The following is a 22,680-nucleotide window of genomic DNA, read 5'->3' on the forward strand; positions in this document are numbered from 1 at the left end:
TAGGGCTGTCAGTTTATCGTGTTAATTAGATTAATTAATTACACAGCAAGTTATCGCGTTATGAAAATTAACTCAAAATTAATTAAAAAAAAATATATATATATATGTAAATCTCATTCATTCCATAACAACGTAGAATAAACATTTACAAACTTTTTTTTTTAAATCTCCATTTGCATGTTCTTTGTATCTGATTCTAGGGACATCTATGGATCTCAGGGAATGTATTCCCAGTGTCAGAAATAGTGTGTCTGTTACTAGGCTTGAGTAAATTGTAATGAACAAAATGAGAATATCAATTAAATTTTTTTTTTTTTTTTTACTGTGAATAACACCATGCTAAAATTGACCAGACCTGAAAAATCTAAGCAAATGAATAAATGGAAGATGATTAAACAGAAGGTTTTGTAGATACAGTACTGAATTCTGCCATCCGGACACATGCAATTTGAAATATGATTATAGAATATAAAATATCAGGCCTAAAATGGTTATGCGATTAAAATGTGATTAATTAGAGTAATTAATTACAAATCCTGTAATTAATTAGATTACATTTTTTAACAGCACTACTAATTTTATGTCTGCAATTTATGCATTACTCTTGATCTGCCCATTTTGTGCTAATTGTATGCACTGGGTCAATGACGTGACGCCTATTTTTTCTGTCCCACTGAATTTCTTACCTTAAAAAAAACATTAAAATTCATAAAAAGATCACATGTATCTCTAATACCTTCCCCATATACAGACCCACTCTAACTCCTCCAAACATTTGAGTTATTGGTAATGTTTCTGCTATCTGAAGTGTCAAATGTCCATGTGGGGCGACCGTCCAGCATTGACTTCTATTTGGACAACCGGCTTAAAATCACTTTAAATCTATTTAAATATTTCCCTTGCCCTATTTGGCATAATTTCAAACATGTTTAGCATTCATTGACAAAATTATGAAGCATTTGCACATATACTTCCATCATAATATACAAACGAATGTTGTCCGCATATGTTAATTTTATGAAATATCATCTGGGGCGACCATCAAGAAAACACAATTGTGGGACTTTTATTTTGAAACCACCTCAAGGACAGGATGTTGCATCAGCCAGTCACATGTGAGGGACCCAGAGAAACAACTAGCAGGTTAGTAAGTCTCTTTCATATTGGCAAATAAATCTCTTTTTTAACTGCTGTAATGTACTTGCCACTTTTGGATGTCTTGTGGGACGACCGCCCCAAAACTGTGAATAATACGTTTTATCTGAAAATCTATATTTTGATGATGAATTTGATAGTGACATGTGGTAAGAGCTAGCTAGTTTGGTTTCTGTAGCTAATGGTTAGCCTGTAATATTTGACTGACCTTAAAAACATCATCTGGGCGACCGAGTATCATGTGGGGCGACCACTGCTGAGTGTTTTAGATGATAGATATATGTCGTGTATTTGTAGTTTCTGTATATTTATATTTTATTCATGTTTTATATACATAAAGTTCTTTGTTTTAGCATAACTCTTTGTATACTTTAACATATATTTTTCAACATTTCTGTCATTTTTCATTCCTATTTAGGAATTAACATTTCTTTTTGAGTATTGTACCATCTTATGAGAATTTTTTTTAAACGGTATAGCATGACATTCCATTTAGGTAATAGTACATGTATTAGTCATGTTTAACTCGTTTAACCTATTTTCTAGATGGCACAAACAGGCAAACAGAAGACTGCTCACTACAGACAGCGGGTCAATGCAGACTATCTTGCCAGGAAAAGAGAGAGGTAAAAAAAATATAGGTAACATGCAGTATATCTTTCTCTGGTGTATTTCAAACTGTCATGTTCGTAGGATTAGGAATGACCTTTTCTGTAATATCTTGAACTTAAGTTTGTATGTAATTTAGCCCACCAGAATTAGTATCACATTATACACTATTGTTTCAGCGAGAAGAAAACAACAGGGCAAGATTCCATGTGAAGTCAGATGAGCTATCGGAGAGGGAGAAGGCTGCATCCAGAGGTTACAGGGAGAAGGAAAAATATGGAAAAGGCGATGCTGGACCTGACACCACCATCCATGGAGAACACTCCACCAGTTCTGGCTGGTGTAGAAGTAGAGAAGAGCAGCAGGGCAAGCTGTGGTGGATCCCCTACCTCTAAATGTGGATTTGAATCACTAACATTTACTTTGATTCTACAGTAGGTTTAACATCCCTTGAAACCATAGGTTATATATCCAGCTCATGATCAACAGTGACATATTTCAACAATAAATGTTCAGTGGATTGCACTGTGCAACATCTCCATTATAATCTGATCAAAGTTTGTTTCGTGTTTGATATATATTTGGGGAATGTTGACTGTAGGAGCCAAAGCTATATTATTGTATTGTATGAATGTTTATTTTTATAACCTTACATTGAAACGGCATTAGGAATATTGATTGGATTTAGATAAAGTCATTGAACCGTCTTTTGTCATAATAGAACATTCTAGAACATTTGTGATGTCACAGTATGATGTCATGACCGAACGTTCTAGAACATTTGTGATGTCACAGTATGATGTCATGATCGAACGGTCTGGAACATTTGTGATGTCACAGTATGATGTCATGACCGAACGTTCTAGAAAATTTCTGATGTCACAGTATGATGTCATGATCGAACGTTCTGGAACATTTGTGATGTCACCGTATGATGTCATAACCGAACATTAATAATTTAACTAAATGTAAAGAATATCAGTGTTTTGTTTTTTGGTGTGCTTCTTATTCTAGGTGTTCAGGTTGCCTGATTTGTTAAAACATGCACATGTACCTCAATTTGAAATGCCTGCAGTTTACCATGAGATAATATAAAGGGAACTAGGGATGCCACCAATCCGATACTCAGTATCGGTATTGGTCCGATACTGGCCAAATTCACAGGATTGGATATCGGAAATCTGATACAGGCCGTAAAGCATGCCATCACGTGAACAGTAGTAGCGTGACAACAACGTTAGCATTAGCTAAACGTAAGTCAACTTGTTAGCAGCACGCCGCGATCATGTCAGCTGTGGAGTTATTTTAAGCTCAAAGAAGAAAAAGGCAAAACAGCCTGTGGTGTTATGCTAATGTGTGTGCATTAATACGACACAGAGTACAGGCCACCGTACTGGGGTCACAGACAGGTACGCAGGGCAGAGTAGACTAAGAGCGGATAATAACGGACCTGTATGGTGGAGCTAACAGAATGAAGACACGCACAAACAAATACAGAGGACTCGCATGTATACTTGTGGAATAACACGACACAGCCGAGTGTAATATCTGCGACGCAAGTATTTCTAGGGGTGGCAGCAACACTGGAAACTTCAACACCACACAACACTTGCAGATTAATCATGGAAAGGGAGTATGCCGAGTTCATATGTGCAACGAATGCCAAGAGGAAAAGTTTTGTCGCAGCAGCTAACATAGCTGGAAACCATTCAGAAGCGAGAGAAACTCCCTGCAGACAGTAACAAAGCAAAGCTGAAGAAAACCGAGAAAATAACCACATTTATTGTGCTGGACGACCAGCCCCTTTCTGTTGTTGAAAATGTAGGTTTCCGACGCTTAGCCTCACTTCATGTTGCCAAACCATCATTATCTCTGACACGGCTATCTCAAATAAGTACAATGTTGTGTTTCTTTTTCAAATGTAGCCAAGAGTAAAGACCCTAACCCTATCAAAACAGCAGTCTATTTTCAGCACTATGTTTGTTTACCAATGATTGGAAACCACGCATTGTACCGGTAAACAGACGTTTAAATAATTTGAACAAAATAAAAAGCAGCAGCACTATTGCATAACTGAGTCATGTGAGGTATGTATTTCTTCCTTTAGGGGAGTTTTTGATGTTTTATAGATGGCTAGGTTAAACACAGGTTTTTGTTTTTTAAGGGAGTATCGGATGGGTATTGGTATTGGCAGATACTCAAGGCTGTGATATCAGTATCGGACATGAATAAGTGGTATCATGCCATCCCTAAAAGGAACTGATACAACTGTGTTGTAGTTGTTTAGCGTTGATTTCATCCATGCAACTATGTTGGTGGTTATTGTTTATTGACTCTATAGAACTGTGTTGGTGTTTAATTTGTATTCCATACATACAACTCTGTTTACCTTTTATTATTGACTTAAATTGTTAATCCCTGTCCAATGTGACTACCATCACAAAAGTGATGCTACTTAACCCACCTTCTCGCTCTCATACATTGACAAAACCAATGCTGATATGAGGACATGAAAATGGACATTTGTGAAATATTCAAGTTCCTGAAGCATGTAATGTGTATTGCACTTTAACTTTTTGAATGTTTAATGTTTTTAACATTTGTGATATTTGAATGTTCCTGACGAATATTGTAACCTACCGTGCCAAATGATTGACGGAGCTAGAGCCCCGGGAGTCGGTGTTGTATTTGTACAACAATGTGTACTTCGGCGCACACCTCACATATCGGCATGTAACTCGAGAACCGCTGAACGGATTGTGTCACCTGAAATGGCTATCGACGGGCAATAAATAGGGCTTTAATTCGATATATATATTGTATTAAAATATATGCACACCCGAGCCGGTAGAGGTCGCCAAAGTGCAGGTGGGAAAATCTTTCTCAAGAGGGCCACATGTGGGCCCTCGCATGTTAACATGTTTTACTTTTGTGATATTTGAATGAATTGAAGAATATTTTTGTTGACCACTTGAAAAGATTGTAATAAAAACATTGTTCAGTTTTCTTTTGTCTGAACTGCATTGTGTAACATTTTAAATAGACTTTTAACTACTCTCATCATTTGGGGCGACCATTTGTCATGCGGGGTAACCAATGATTGTCAATAACTGTACTAAATTCAAAATAGAATATCCATCAGTTTTGGCTCAAATATTAATCACTGGTATACTATGCTTAAGTGGATACTGTACACATTTTAAATCAGTTTTATGGGTTTTAGAGCAAATATGGGTATTGTAACTGCATTACGAGGGAGACACTGCCATTATAGAATAAACTTGTGAAATCATGGTTTACAAAAAATTAAAGGGCACACAAGCATGTCTTTCTTAAGATGTATATTTAATTACTGATACCTGTTAAAATATTAGTAATGTTAAGGAAATATATTAATTTTGAGATAAATTACGGTCGCCCCAAATGACTTTTATTAAGGCCATGTCCTATTAATTAAACTTTAAACTAGGGATGCACGATATTGATTTTTTGACACCGATACCAATAACTTTATGCTCCTCAAGCCGATAACCGATATCGATAACCGATATTTATTGTATTATAATTTTTTTTAAATGTATATATATATATATATTTTTTTTTTATCACATTTCTTTTTTTTTTTAGTATTTATAAGCTCCGACGTCATCGGTACTGCTATCGGTACTCGAGAAATTATGGAGTTTTTTTTTGAGGAATTTAAACGTCGCAAACTAATCTTGTTGGCCGTTTTCTATATCTCTCCTGCCTCGGTGTCTCTGCCTGCGCGAGGAGCGGGCTGTGCTCACACACACACACACACACACACACACGGGTGTTTATTGTTTATTGTTTAAAAAGGATCCCCATTAGCTGTCACCTAAGTGGCGAGCTAGTCTTCCTGGGGTCCACATAGAAAGACAACACAAAACACAAAACATAACAACATAAGATACATATGACAATCACAATTAACAATGATAATCTAAAAACAGTAAAACATTGTAGACATCATTATCTAAAAACATTGTAACATTGTCTAAAAACAGTAAAACATTGTAGACATCATTATCAACATCAGAATATTTTGCTCACATATTTAAGTAGTGCATTCTCAGGTGGTATTTGAAAGACACTTTACTATTCAATTTACTTATGTTCAGTGGGCAGTTATTCCAATGATTGATGGCACGATAAACAACAGTCCTCTTTAAAGCATTTGATTTTGGACGTGGTAACATAATCTGTCCATCATCAGCTGACCTAGTAAAATAAGAATGAACCAATAACGTTATCGGCTTTATCGGGATGACGTCATAATTGCTGATATCGGCCCGATAATTATCGTGCAGGGCTGGGCGATATGACGATATTATATAAATATCGGGTACAGTTCATTAACAATACACTTTTTCAACGTATCGTGGATATCGTGATGTTTTGCCCAATAGGATTGTGTCGCATCAATCTGGTCCACACGTTACTCGTTCATATCTCAGCCTGTGTTGAGATATGCCCATTCCGCGGTCTGTTAATAAAGTTTTCAATCAGACAGATGTATGGAAAGGCTTTTATTATAACATTCGTTGAGGTAAAATCATTATGGCTCATTTTGTCATCCTGTGGTGCACTGGTCTCCTACTAGTCGGTTGCGGGGAGCTAATGTAAGTAGCTTTGTTGCTGTCAGCACACCGGACATTCAGGAAGTCAAAAACTAATGGCGCTTGCCGATTGGTGCTAAGAACAGCAGGGCGGGTGCAAGCGGTGTGACGTAATTGGCAGACTCGACTGTCAATCAAAATTATTCTGTTGTCCGTCAGAATGAATGAATGAAAACTTTATTAACATATTGCAGAATGGGTACAATACAGTACAGGAGGATGAAGACCAGAAAAAGACTTTCGGCTTTTTTACATAAGGGTCCTCCATTTTCAATTCATCAAAACATTTAGAGACATACAAATATACAGTAGTTTCATAAAAATGCTAAAATGCTATTTATTGATTGATTGATTGATTGATTGATTTAAAACTTTATTAACATATTGCAGAATGGGTACAGTACAGCTCAATACATACAATTGTTAAGGGGATGCAGACCAGAAAGACTTTAGTCTTGTTTACATCAGGGTCCCCCATTTTCAATTCATCATATTTCATATCTAAATCATATAATATCTCATTGCTAAATATATGCAATATATTATAATCTAATAATCCAATAATCTAAATCTAATATATAATATAAAAATGCTAAATGCATGGGTATTTTATTTTGTCTTTAATGTTAGCTTGCAAACTCAAATACTGTCTTGGTAAGCCTCATAATGAATCGTTTGGGGTAAAAAAGAAAAACATCGTGATGTGCATCGTGTATCGCCGAAAGGTCAGAAAATATCATGATATCATATTTAGGCCATATCGCCCAGCCCTACGTGCATCCCTACTTTAAACACACTAAAATCTCTTAATTTGGGTTTTTTGCATAAATGCATGTATACACTACATTCCAAATGTTTGAAAAATGGCCAAATATATCCTTATTTTTTGTATTTTAAAATTGGCCTATTGAAAAGTTTTATCCGTCAATGACCCGCCTATGTCTTTCTTTACTGCTATGAAGCACTTTGAGCTGCAATTCTTGTATGAAAGGTGCTATACAAATACAGTTTATTATTATTATTATTCACTCGCAGCTCATGGAGGAAATAGACCAGACGCCAACATCATTACAGCAGATGGCGAGCCGACCTGGTATGAACGGTCCAACCAGACACTAGCAACACAGTTGTAACTGACTATACTAATTAGATTAGATTAGATTAGATTAGATTAGATAGATTAGATTCAAATGTATTGTGATTGCACAGCACATATTACTGTTCACATACCTGTATGATAGCCATGTACATACACATACATATATCGTATAATTGTTGGATATATCTGCATATATCCCTGTTCGCATACCCGTAGTATGCTATATTATTATATATAGTGTGAGAAAATGGCATCCAATGTAATCAAAAAAGTCAACCAACGAACAAGATTCTTGTACCGGATCTCCTCTCTGGTAAACAAGAATACCCTGAAGACTCTTAACAGGAGCACTCATTCAAGGGTACTACGACTATGCTTGCACCTCATGGTACCAAAGCACCTCAAAGGCACTAAAAACAAGATTACAAACTAAACAAACTGGTCAGACTACTGCTTGACCTTACTCCTAAAACCCACCTCACCCTTGCCCACTTTGACAACCTAGGATGGCTTAGAGTAGACGACAGAGTACAGCAACTTGCAATGGGCCTGGTCTACAAGATACACTACACCACTAAGGTACCCATGTACATGTCGAAATACTTCCCAAAGGTCAGTGAATACCACGATCACAACACCAGAGGGAGTTCCACGAATGATTCGGCTCAAACAAGGGACTAAACACGTTTCACAATTATGCCACATCAATGTGGAACGACCTACCCACAGCCGTAAAAAAAATTTGAATCACTACCTTCCTTCAAAACCGCTCTCAAAGAACACCTACAGGAGGCTGGCGCTGCAATTCGAAACTGGCCCCCGTAAATGTACAAACCCCCTCCTAATGTACAGTTTCCTCCCCCTCGTATGTTATCTGTTAGGATCTCTGTTTAACAGTACTATATATTTGCATTTCTTGTATGTCACAAATGTAACAGTACTGTATACCTGTATGTCATAAATGTCATGATATATATCTGTATGTTGCGTATGTCATAAATGTCATTATGAATTGAAAATGGGGGACCCTGATGTAAACAAGACGAAAGTCTTTCTCTGGTCTGCATGCATCCCCTTAACAATTGTGTGTATTGAGCCGTACTGTATTGTACCCATTCTGCAATCTGTTAAAGTTTTCAATCAATCAATCAATCAAAACAAGTACAGTAAAAAGAATAAATAAAAAAAGGTTATCTAACCAGAGTGCAAATGTAACAGTAAAGTGCATCAATAGACAATGTACAAGTGTTTAATGTGATGTATGCTACTGAGTAATATATATATATGCTAAACTGATGTATGTACAGTATAATTATGTACAGACTAGTGATACATACAAATACACTATGGTAGTAAACCATACTGGCCAGTGGTATAACTATTAAGGTAGGTTTAGGATATATACAGATATAGATATAATAATATAGCATACTACGGGCATGCAAACAGGGATATAATATGCAGATATATCCAACAATTATACGATCTATGTATTGTGTATACGATACACACACAGTATAATAATATTATTGTACATGGCTATCATACAGGTATGGGAACAGTAATATATAGACTATATAGCTTGAGGTAGGTAGCTAATAATAGGCTTCCTACTACAACACCATTCGTCCAAATACATTTCAACTGACTTGGTAAAACCGACATGAATGAATATAATTACTCTGCTGCTACATCTATATATTTGTAAATCTGGTATACACATAAATGTATAGATGTAGCAGACTAGCAGTACTGTCTATCTGTATGTCATGTATGTTTTATTATGTTATGATTAATTGAAAATGGGGGACCCTGATGTAAACAAGACGAAAGTCTTTCTCTGGTCTGCATCCCCTTAACAATTGTATTGATCTGTACTGTATTGTACCCATTCTGCAATCTGTTAATAAAGTTTTCAATCAATCAATCAATCAATCAGCTAGCGTTCCCTATAGAGAGGGTTGAATATTAACTGGTCTGACTGATTGGTTTGGTTAATATAATAGCTACTGTAGATACGAACGCTAGCGCAACGCTGTTAGCAAGTATTAGCAAGTAACAATAAGATAACAGCAAGACTGTTGTTTACGTACCACCACTGTCCTTGTTGTTTTCGTTGAGGTGTCTTTAAGATATCATAATATGTGTTGATTCTGCTATAGCTGATCCATTCCAGCTCTGGTGTCGCCTCCAGGCAGCAGCGTCATGACGTCACGCGTCCCCCGCGGAGAGCCGGAACCCCAAAAACTTGCGGTCCCACGATTGGCGCACATGACCAGAAACGCGCGTGGCCAATCAGAGACGCGGAAACACGCATTTGTTGTGGAAAGCATACGGCTCTGGTGGAAAGTATTCAGGCAGCCCTCCCCATAGATATTATAGTGTTCTATATATATCTATGGGCGTCCCCAGCTACTTCCGTCACCAGGAGATCTCGAGCCCTCCCAGCTACTTCCGTCACCAGGAGATCTCGAACCCTCCCAGCTACTTCCGTCACCAGGAGATCTCGAACCCTCCCAGCTGCGTGATTTTCTTTCGTAGCCTATGTTTGCGGAGACGCTCTCTGATTGGCCACTGACGTTTCTGGTCATGCGACATTGCGCCAATCGTGTGACGCCTTTTTCTAGGCTTTGATTGATTGATTGTGGTCCCGACTCCCGACTGGAAGGATGAGACAGTTGTGCTTCAGTCTGAAGGAAACTGTCCTTCTGTAAACTAACTCTAAGTTACATTGTTGTTTGAAAAATACAAATACGAATGAAAAATGGACGCGAGCGACACTGCGTTTCTCTCCAGCGACGCTGTGGTTCCCATTCCCATTCGTTCATGTCAGACGGTGCCGGTGGGATGTGTGGTTCAACAGTGCCACCAGGCGGATTACCATTGACGTGCAGTTAGAGAATAGGCATTCATTTCAGTATTACACTGGGAGGCGCTGTTGAGCTTAATGAAGCTCAATATAGGGCAGTGGGTGGAAGTAGGACCCACTACTCCTATCCACCTCAGACCCAGCTCCTCTCCGCCTCAGACCCACTCCTATCTGCCTCAGACCCACTCCTCTCCGCCTCAGACCCACTCCTCTCCGCCTCAGACCCACTCCTCTCCGCCTCAGACCCACTCCTATCCACCTCAGACCCACTCCTATCCACCTCAGACCCACTCCTATCTGCCTCAGACCCACTCCTCTCCGCCTCAGACCCACTCCTCTCCGCCTCAGACCCACTCCTCTCCACCTCAGACCCACTCCTATCTGCCTCAGACCCACTCCTCTCCACCTCAGACCCACTCCTATCTGCCTCAGACCCACTCCTATCTGCCTCAGACCCACTCCTATCTGCCTCAGACCCACTCCTCTCTGCCTCAGACCCACTCCTATCTGCCTCAGACCCAGCTCCTATCTGCCTCAGACCCACTCCTCTCCACCTCAGACCCACTCCTCTCCGCCTCAGACCCACTCCTATCTGCCTCAGACCCACTCCTATCTGCCTCAGACCCACTCCTATCTGCCTCAGACCCACTCCTATCTGCCTCAGACCCACTCCTATCTGCCTCAGACCCACTCCTATCTGCCTCACTGTCAGACCCACTCCTATCTGCAGCTTGTCGATGTGCTAATAGCCTCAGCAACCTAACGTTAGCTGGCTCCAGCAGATCGACAAGCTGCTGGAGCCAGCTACCGTTAGCTGCTGGCTACCTAGCTCCACTTCAACCAGCATCGGGAGCTCCAGCAGCTTGTCGATGTGCTAATAGCCTCAGCAAGCTAACGTAAGCTGGCTCCAGCAGCTTGTCGATCTGCTGGAGCCAGCTAACGTTAGGTTGGCTCCAGCAGCTTGTCGATCTGCTGGAGCCAGCTAACGTTAGGTTGCTGAGGTTATTAGCACATCGACAAGCTGCTGGAGCTCCCGAGTGGAGCTAGGTAGCCAGCAGGCTAAATGCTCCGCGACGCTGAACTGCCTGGGCCGGTCTGTCTGTCGAATGCATCACAGTTAGACAGTAGCTACTGTTAGCTGCCCTTCCGGATTAGCTTTGAGCTAACTATCTTTCCCGACCCAAAGTATTGTTTATAGTGCATTTCTTGCCACCTTATAGCATTTGTACATTTGTATGACAGTCTATAATGCTCCCGTGAGGTTTTTCCGGACGTTTTGGTAATGATTTTCACTATAAAATCATATTTCTAAATGACAGGAAGTTGATAAACTGGCCGGAATAGCTTTGAGCTAACGATCTTTGCCGATGCATTCCATTCTAAACGTAACGTTAGTTGTTCAAAACATTACCCGTCTATATAATTTGTTCCTCAACGTTATATAGACGGGTCATGTTTTGTAAACTAACGTTATGTTTAGAATGGAATGAATACATGGGTCGGGAAAGATAGTTAGCTCAAAGCTAATCCGGAAGGGCAGCTAACAGTAGCTACTGTCTAACTGTGATGCATTTTCTGTTTGCAGTCCAATGTTCACCAAAACACACACCCACACACTTATAATTTGTTCCTCAACGTTATATAGACAGGTCATGTTTTGTAAACTAACGTTATGTTTAGAATGGAATGAATACATGGGTCGGGAAAGATAGTTAGCTCAAAGCTAATCCGGAAGGGCAGCTAACAGTAGCTACTGTCTAACTGTGATGCATTTTCTGTTTGCAGTCCAATGTTCACCAAAACACACACCCACACACTTGTAATTTGTTCCTCAACGTTATATAGACAAGTCATGTTTTGTAAACTAACGTTATGTTTAGAATGGAATGAATACATGGGTCGGGAAAGATAGTTAGCTCAAAGCTAATCCGGCCTGTTTAACCACTAGCTTCTGTTAGCTAATGCTGGCTGAGCAAGGAAACTAACAGTAAACGTTTTTACATGAAATACAGCCCAAAAACCCTGCTGACAAACGTTTGCTTATTAAATACATTCTATACTATAATAATACAAACGTTTCATTGCCTCTCTGTGACGACAAAGTTGTTTAAATAAGGGGAGAAAAGTAGCTAAAACCAATGTATTTGGATGGGACAGGAAGTACCATTGGCAACCGGAAGTCAGCCGGAAGTGCCTACTTTCAGATTGTGCAAGTGGAGAATACAGCTAAAGAGACTAGTTTTATCCGGTCTCACAGCTGCTAAAAAGTTGATAGCATCACGATGGATTCAACCGGATAAAATGTGCCGGAAGGTATGGGTTCTTACCTATCTCGATGTGATTTATCTAGAGATATCTACAGCAAGAATTTTAGGTGTCAGTGAAACCAACATTGCAATCTGGTTAGAAGTGGTGGAGAGAATAAAAGCTAGCATATGAATTGTAATGCCTGGTTAGAAGCGAATGAAAATGGATGGATTATCCAAGTGGGGGTCCGGGGGGGGGAGAGCGAGCAAGAGCATATGTATGTATTGTATTAGATAGCAAGTATTAGGTATATATCTCGTAAACTACATTTATATTGATTCAAATGGTGATTTACATTGGATGTTTACTGTTAATGCTTGTGTGTCTAATTTTATGTTATGTTTAAAAAATAATAAAAAAATAAAATACAAAAAAGGAACAACATAATAATAATAATGATAGATAAATAAGTGCAAAACAGGACAGAACAGTGAGAAAACAATAAGACAGTAAAGTGCAGTGGTAGGGGACATGGATACAGTGCAGCACAGTTCAAGTCCAGAGGAGGTCCAGCCCTAGCAGCTCGCCATAGAGGGGGGGAGCAGGGGGACACCTGACTCATTTACCAGGCAAGCTGCTGAAGGGAAGAAGCTGAGTCTATGGCAGAACATTTACAACAAGCGGTGCATGGGTAAGGCTAAGAGAATTATCAAAGACTCCAGCCACCCAAACAACTGCCTCTTTGAACTGCTGCGGTCAGGCAAGCGATACCGGAGTCTCATGGCAAGCACAGAAAGACTCAGAAGAAGCTTCTATCCCCAGGCCATCAGGATGCTCAACGAACAATAACACTATGTAACAACCATCAAATGCACTCACAGCACACACATCCACATGCACACACTCACTTTAAACAAACAACTCACTGCAGCACCCACTTTAGAACACATAAACACACTTTATATTTATTGGTAAAGAATTTGCACTACAACCCATACCTCATTACACCTTACTGTAAATTGTACCTAAATTGTACCTCATCCCATTTCTGCTTTGCACTGTATAGTATATTGTATATTAGTATATTGTATAGTATATTGTATGGTAACTCAGTCAATTCTACTCTGCATTGAACATTGTACATATGTACATACTGAACACTTGTGTCTACGTACTTGACTTCTATTTTATACTTGCTATACTTATTTTATTTTATACTTATCTATTTTTGTCTAGCACAGTCTCTGGAGCGTAACAGAAAGAAGCATTTTGTATAAAAGTATTCTGTACTTCTGTATGACAACTAATAAAGAAACAATTGAACTTGAACTTGACTTTAATGTCTTGGGCAGCCGTAGCCGCCTGCCGTGGGGGAGCATAATGAAGCGGCTGTGACCCGGGTGGGCGGGGTCTGCCATGATCCTCCTCGCCCTCCTCAAGGCCCTGGAGGAATGTAGGGACTCGAGGGAGGGAAGGGGGCAGCCGATCACCCTCTCCGCTGATCGTATCACCCGCTGCAGCTTGGTCTTGTCCCTGACCGTGGCTGCAGGGAACCAGGTGATGATGGAGAGGGTGAGGATGGACTGGATGATGGCAGTGTAGAACTGAACCATCATAGTCCTCGGCAGCCTGAACTTCCTCAGCTGACGTAGGAAGAACATCCTCTTCCGGGCCTTTTTATTGAGAGCGATGGTGTTCAGCTCCCATTTCAGGTCCCGGGAGAGTGTCATGCCGAGGAAGCGGCAGGACTCCACAGAGGCCACGGGGTGCCTCCCAGAATGATCGGGGTGGGGGGGGGGGGGCTGCCTTCCGCCTGAATTCCACTACCATCTCCACTGTTTTCTGGGCGTTGAGGTCCAGGTTGTTGCAGCTGCACCAGCTCAGCAGCCTCTCGATCTCCCTCCTGTAGGCGGACTCGTCGCCCCTGGATATGAGACCCACCAGGGGGGTGTCGTCCGCAAACTTCAGGAGTTTGACCGAGGGGTGCAGAGAGACGCAGCTGTTGGTGTACAGGGAGAATAGTAGTGGGGACAGAACGCAGCCCTGTGGGGAGCCAGTGCTGATGGACTTGGGATCGCAGATGTTAATTCCCAACTTCACCCGCTGTGACCTGTTAGTCAGGAAGTCCGTGATCCACCTGCAGGTAGAGTCTGTCATCAGTCTGTCATCATTACTGCTGTCATCATTACTGCTGTCATCATTACTGCTGTCATCATTACTGCTGTCAAGATTACTGCTGTCATCATTACTGCTGTCATCATTACTGCTGTCAAGATTACTGCTGTCAAGATTACTGCTGTCATCATTGTCAAGACTTTTGGTTTATTTAATATAAGGATCAGATCTATGTAAAGGGGTCTGAATAAGTTAACAGGTGTTTGTGCTTGTGAGCATGCGCAGTTGGCGCAGCTGCCTTTTTAAATGGTGGCTGGCGATTGTCATTCTCAATATAGCACTGACAGGATGACACCGCCAGTTGGTAAGTGGATTTGATTAAGGGATTGAAACGTTGTTAACTTGGCTATGTCACATATAAACACAATGTAATGGATCACGTTGGCTGCTGGCTGCTAATGCAGCCTGCAGATAATATTTGCATGTGCACTGTGTTACTGGTGCTGGCTAAATGAATGAATGTTGTGCCTGAATGTTGCCACTAGCTTGTGGCTAGGCTAGCGCACTTCACCGAACGTGTGGCTTTCCCGGTTTGTCACGGTGAGATTCATGTGGGGAACTTTGGTGTGTGTGTGTGCTCTGATGAATGAGAACTGCTGTCTTGTGCCGTTGTGTGGGTTTGTGTCTGAGACGACCGGTGGCTTGTGTGTGTTGCGTGAGATGCAGAAGTAAACATTGCCAGGCATTCTGGTTAATGTAGTCATTGTAGTTCTCCCTCTTTCGCTCACTGTTAAAGGAGACATGACATGCTGGTTTGATGAAATGTATATTGTAAATTAAATGTATAGTGTATGTATATTCAATAGTAGTATTGATAGTATATTAATATGTATATTGATATTGATATTAATACTAATTAATTAATTGATTGATCGGTGTTGGTATTAATATTAATATATAGTGTATATTAATATTATGCTTAATTAATGTGTATGCACTGTGCATTTTGTTCTGTTTCACAGGTTTTTGACCTATGGTAAAGCCTATGGTAAAGATATGGTAAAGCCTATGGTAAAGCCTATGGTAAAGCCAATGGTAATTGAACATTTTTGAAAGATCTGAACAATCATTACTGCTGTCATCATTACTGCTGTCAAGATTACTGCTGTCAAGATTACTGCTGTCAAGATTACTGCTGTCATCATTACTGCTGTCATCATTACTGCTGTCATCATTACTGCTGTCAAGATTACTGCTGTCATCATTACTGCTGTCAAGATTACTGCTGTCATCATTACTGCTGTCATCATTACTGCTGTCAATATTACTGCTGTCATCATTACTGCTGTCATCATTACTGCTGTCAATATTACTGCTGTCATCATTACTGCTGTCATCATTACTGCTGTCAATATTACTGCTGTCATCATTACTGCTGTCAAGATTACTGCTGTCAAGATTACTGCTGTCATCATTACTGCTGTCATCATTACTGCTGTCATCATTACTGCTGTCATCACTACTGCTGTCATCATTACTGCTGTCAAGATTACTGCTGTCATCATTACTGCTGTCAAGATTACTGCTGTCATCATTACTGCTGTCATCATTACTGCTGTCATCATTACTGCTGTCAAGATTACTGCTGTCATCATTACTGCTGTCATCATTACTGCTGTCATCATTACTGCTGTCATCACTACTGCTGTCATCATTACTGCTGTCATCATTACTGCTGTCAAGATTACTGCTGTCATCATTACTGCTGTCACTGCTGTCATCATTACTGCTGTCATCATTACTGCTGTCATCATTACTGCTGTCATCATTACTGCTGTCAATATTACTGCTGTCATCATTACTGCTGTCATCATTACTGCTGTCAATATTACTGCTGTCATCATTACTGCTGTCATCATTACTGCTGTCAAGATTACTGCTGTCATCATTACTGCTGTCAAGATTACTGCTGTCATCATTACTGCTGTCATCATTACTGCTGTCATCATTACTGCTGTCATCATTACTGCTGTCAAGATTACTGCTGTCATCATTACTGCTGTCATCACTACTGCTGTCATCATTACTGCTGTCATCATTACTGCTGTCATCATTACTGCTGTCATCACTACTGCTGTCATCATTACTGCTGTCATCATTACTGCTGTCAAGATTACTGCTGTCAAGATTACTGCTGTCATCATTACTGCTGTCATCATTACTGCTGTCATCATTACTGCTGTCATCATTACTGCTGTCATCATTACTGCTGTCAAGATTACTGCTGTCATCATTACTGCTGTCATCATTACTGCTGTCATCATTACTGCTGTCAAGATTACTGCTGTCATCATTACTGCTGTCATCATTACTGCTGTCATCATTACTGCTGTCAAGATTACTGCTGTCATCATTACTGCTGTCAAGATTACTGCTGTCAAGATTACTGCTGTCATCATTACTGCTGTCAAGATTACTGCTGTCAAGATTACTGCTGTCATCATTACTGCTGTCATCATTACTGCTGTCATCATTACTGCTGTCATCATTACTGCTGTCATCATTACTGCTGTCAAGATTACTGCTGTCATCATTACTGCTGTCATCATTACTGCTGTCATCATTACTGCTGTCATCATTACTGCTGTCATCATTACTGCTGTCAAGATTACTGCTGTCATCATTACTGCTGTCATCATTACTGCTGTCATCATTACTGCTGTCATCATTACTGCTGTCAAGATTACTGCTGTCATCATTACTGCTGTCAAGATTACTGCTGTCAAGATTACTGCTGTCATCATTACTGCTGTCATCATTATTGCTGTCATCATTACTGCTGTCATCATTACTGCTGTCATCATTACTGCTGTCATCATTACTGCTGTCAAGATTACTGCTGTCATCATTACTGCTGTCATCACTACTGCTGTCATCATTACTGCTGTCATCACTACTGCTGTCATCATTACTGCTGTCATCATTACTGCTGTCAAGATTACTGCTGTCAAGATTACTGCTGTCATCATTACTGCTGTCATCATTATTGCTGTCATCATTACTGCTGTCAAGATTACTGCTGTCATCATTACTGCTGTCATCACTACTGCTGTCATCATTACTGCTGTCATCACTACTGCTGTCATCATTACTGCTGTCATCATTACTGCTGTCAAGATTACTGCTGTCATCATTACTGCTGTCATCACTACTGCTGTCATCATTACTGCTGTCATCATTACTGCTGTCATCATTACTGCTGTCAAGATTACTGCTGTCATCATTACTGCTGTCAATATTACTGCTGTCATCATTACTGCTGTCATCATTACTGCTGTCATCATTACTGCTGTCAAGATTACTGCTGTCATCATTACTGCTGTCAATATTACTGCTGTCATCATTACTGCTGTCATCATTACTGCTGTCAAGATTACTGCTGTCATCATTACTGCTGTCATCATTACTGCTGTCAAGATTACTGCTGTCATCATTACTGCTGTCATCATTACTGCTGTCAAGATTACTGCTGTCATCATTACTGCTGTCATCATTACTGCTGTCATCATTACTGCTGTCATCATTACTGCTGTCAATATTACTGCTGTCATCATTACTGCTGTCATCATTACTGCTGTCAAGATTACTGCTGTCATCATTACTGCTGTCATCATTACTGCTGTCAAGATTACTGCTGTCATCATTACTGCTGTCAAGATTACTGCTGTCATCATTACTGCTGTCATCATTACTGCTGTCATCATTACTGCTGTCATCATTACTGCTGTCATCATTACTGCTGTCAAGATTACTGCTGTCATCATTACTGCTGTCATCATTACTGCTGTCAATATTACTGCTGTCATCATTACTGCTGTCACCATTACTGCTGTCATCATTACCACTGGGTAGTTTACTATAGGGTAGTTTAGTTAGGGTACAGGGTACTACATGGTACCACAGAGTACTACTTGGTACTGCATGGCATTACAGGGTACTACATGGCTTACATAGCTCTACATGGCACCACAGGGTACTACATAGCACTACAGGGTACTACAGGATACTACGGGGTACTACATGGCACTATGGGGTACTATAGGGTACTACATGGCACTACGGGGTACTACATGGCACTACAGGGTACTACATGTCTGCTCCTTTGCAGCACCACAAACATGGGAACTCTCTAACTCTTCCCCCCCCCCCCCTCTCCCCCCCCCCCCCCCCTCCCTCCCCCTTCTCTCTGAGTACCCGTCTCCTGGCGCTGACCAAGGTGATGGATGCCTCGGGGTCTTGGCCAAGCTTGTAGTGACTGCTCTGCATGCACCTCCGAGGCATTGGATCAGTTATTCACCGCCGTCTGTCCGTGGTCCTGTCAACTGATTAACAGACTGTTAACAGATTAACAGTCAACGCGGTTTCATTGCTGGGTTAAGTACTTCTATTCTATTCACATAATACGCTTACTTCATATATCTACTCCATTCACATATATGCCTACCACTTGTATCTATTGCTATGTCCGCCTACTACAATCTCATGAGCTGTCTAACGCCTGTCCCGTCTCCCTGTCTTCCTATGACTTGCTGTCCTGGAGTGTTGACCGGAGTGTTGGACGTCCCGTGACGAAGGCCGGGAGATTGCGACCCCCTCTGCGTGCCCCCCTGTCTTCGGAGGTCTCGTAGTGGTGACCGGAGTGCCGGATGTCCCGCGATGATGTCGGGGAGTTCGCGACCCTCTCTGCGCCACCCCCCTTCCCCCTGTCTCCGGCTGTCCCTGAGCAACGACCGGAGTGTTGAATGTCCCGTGACTAAGACGGGGAGGACGTGACCCTCTTGCGCCGCCCCTGTGCCTCAAATAGATCCGCTATCAACTCTATCTTTAATCTTTCAAAATGTTCAGTTGCTATCGCTATTAGCTCTATCTTTAATTTTTCAAAATGTACAGTTGCTATTGCATGCACTCATCTGTGTTTCACTACACACATGAGTGCATGCTTACCAACTGTCCGTCTGCAACACTACTATCACCGACATCTAAGAAGGGAGATCCCCCCTTGAACGGCCCTTCTAAGGTTTCTCTCCTCCACATTGCCTGTGGAGCTTTTTTCCCTATTGTTAGGTTTTAGTGAGTTTTTCCTTACCTTCGCGTGGGGTATGTCTGGGAGTGCTTGCATTCTTTCATTTATTTGCATTCATCTAAAAAAAATTTGGAACCTATGGTGTTCTTGTTCTGTTCTTGACTTACTGTTATGTTGTCTTCTTGACTTGTTTAAAGAAGACCTGTACGGCCCATGGGGACATTAACGTGTGTTGCCGGGCCCTATAAATAAATTTGATTTGATTTGATTTGATTACTGCTGTCACCATTACTGCTGTCATCATTACTGCTGTCACCATTACTGCTGTCATCATTACTGCTGTCACCATTACTGCTGTCATCATTACTGCTGTCACCATTACTGCTGTGATCATTACTGCTGTCACCATTACTGCTGTCATCATTACTGCTGTCACCATTACTGCTGTCATCATTACTGCTGTCACCATTACTGCTGTCATCATTACTGCTGTCAATATTACTGCTGTCATCATTACTGCTGTCACCATTACTGCTGTCATCATTACTGCTGTCACCATTACTGCTGTCATCATTACTGCTGTCATCATTACTGCTGTCACCATTACTGCTGTCATCATTACTGCTGTCACCATTACTGCTGTCATCATTACTGCTGTCACCATTACTGCTGTCATCATTACTGCTGTCACCATTACTGCTGTCATCATTACTGCTGTCAAGATTACTGCTGTCATCATTACTGCTGTCATCATTACTGCTGTCATCATTACTGCTGTCATCATTACTGCTGTCATCATTACTGCTGTCACCATTACTGCTGTCATCATTACTGCTGTCACCATTACTGCTGTCATCATTACTGCTGTCACCATTACTGCTGTCATCATTACTGCTGTCAAGATTACTGCTGTCATCATTACTGCTGTCATCATTACTGCTGTCATCATTACTGCTGTCATCATTACTGCTGTCAATATTACTGCTGTCATCATTACTGCTGTCATCATTACTGCTGTCATCATTACTGCTGTCATCATTACTGATGTCATCATTACTGCTGTCATCATTACTGCTGTCACCATTACTGCTGTCATCATTACTGCTGTCATCATTACTGCTGTCATCATTACTGCTGTCAATATTACTGCTGTCATCATTACTGCTGTCAAGATTACTGCTGTCAAGATTACTGCTGTCATCATTTACTGCTGTCATCATTACTGCTGTCATCATTACTGCTGTCATCATTACTGCTGTCAAGATTACTGCTGTCATCATTACTGCTGTCATCATTACTGCTGTCATCATTACTGCTGTCAAGATTACTGCTGTCATCATTACTGCTGTCATCATTACTGCTGTCATCATTACTGCTGTCATCATTACTGCTGTCATCATTACTGCTGTCATCATCACTGCTGTCAAGATTACTGCTGTCATCATTACTGCTGTCATCATTACTGCTGTCAAGATTACTGCTGTCAAGATTACTGCTGTCATCATTACTGCTGTCAAGATTACTGCTGTCATCATTACTGCTGTCATCATTACTGCTGTCATCATTACTGCTGTCAAGATTACTGCTGTCATCATTACTGCTGTCATCATTACTGCTGTCATCATCACTGCTGTCATCATTACTGCTGTCATCATTACTGCTGTCATCATTACTGCTGTCAAGATTACTGCTGTCATCATTACTGCTGTCATCATTACTGCTGTCATCATTACTGCTGTCATCATTACTGCTGTCATCATTACTGCTGTCAAGATTACTGCTGTCATCATTACTGCTGTCATCATTACTGCTGTCATCATTACTGCTGTCATCATTACTGCTGTCATCACTACTGCTGTCATCATTACTGCTGTCATCATTACTGCTGTCATCATTACTGCTGTCATCACTACTGCTGTCATCATTACTGCTGTCAAGATTACTGCTGTCATCATTACTGCTGTCAAGATTACTGCTGTCATCATTACTGCTGTCAAGATTACTGCTGTCATCATTACTGCTGTCATCATTACTGCTGTCATCATTACTGCTGTCAAGATTACTGCTGTCATCATTACTGCTGTCATCATTACTGCTGTCAAGATTACTGCTGTCATCATTACTGCTGTCATCATTACTGCTGTCATCATTACTGCTGTCATCATTACTGCTGTCATCACTACTGCTGTCATCATTACTGCTGTCATCATTACTGCTGTCATCATTACTGCTGTCAAGATTACTGCTGTCAAGATTACTGCTGTCATCATTACTGCTGTCATCATTACTGCTGTCATCACTACTGCTGTCATCATTACTGCTGTCATCATTACTGCTGTCAAGATTACTGCTGTCATCATTACTGCTGTCAAGATTACTGCTGTCATCATTACTGCTGTCATCATTACTGCTGTCATCATTAGTGCTGTCAAGATTACTGCTGTCATCATTACTGCTGTCATCATTATTGCTGTCATCATTACTGCTGTCATCATTACTGCTGTCATCATTACTGCTGTCATCATTACTGCTGTCAAGATTACTGCTGTCATCATTACTGCTGTCATCATTACTGCTGTCAAGATTACTGCTGTCATCATTACTGCTGTCATCATTACTGCTGTCATCATTACTGCTGTCATCATCACTGCTGTCATCATTACTGCTGTCATCATTACTGCTGTCATCATTACTGCTGTCATCATTACTGCTGTCATCATTACTGCTGTCATCATTACTGCTGTCAAGATTACTGCTGTCATCATTACTGCTGTCAAGATTACTGCTGTCATCATTACTGCTGTCATCACTACTGCTGTCTTCATTACTGCTGTCATCACTACTGCTGTCAAGATTACTGCTG

General features: G+C 40.8%; 1 pseudogene across 1 annotated transcript in view; it reads right to left on the reverse strand.

Annotated features, from left to right (window-relative positions):
* LOC311247128 (palmitoyltransferase ZDHHC7-like) overlaps window positions 1-9,720 on the reverse strand; it is a 67,434-nt pseudogene extending 57,714 nt beyond the window's left edge. The window contains exon 1 of the transcript XR_014621007.1: window positions 9,597-9,720. The product of XR_014621007.1 is annotated as a palmitoyltransferase ZDHHC7-like (transcript). The remainder of the gene's footprint in view (window positions 1-9,596) is intronic.
* Between the last annotated feature and the right edge of the window lie 12,960 nt (window positions 9,721-22,680).

This window comes from Notolepis coatsorum, assembly GCF_963971535.1.
Source record: "Notolepis coatsorum genome assembly, chromosome: 20".
In the NCBI taxonomy this organism is placed as follows: domain Eukaryota; kingdom Metazoa; phylum Chordata; class Actinopteri; order Aulopiformes; family Paralepididae; genus Notolepis; species Notolepis coatsorum.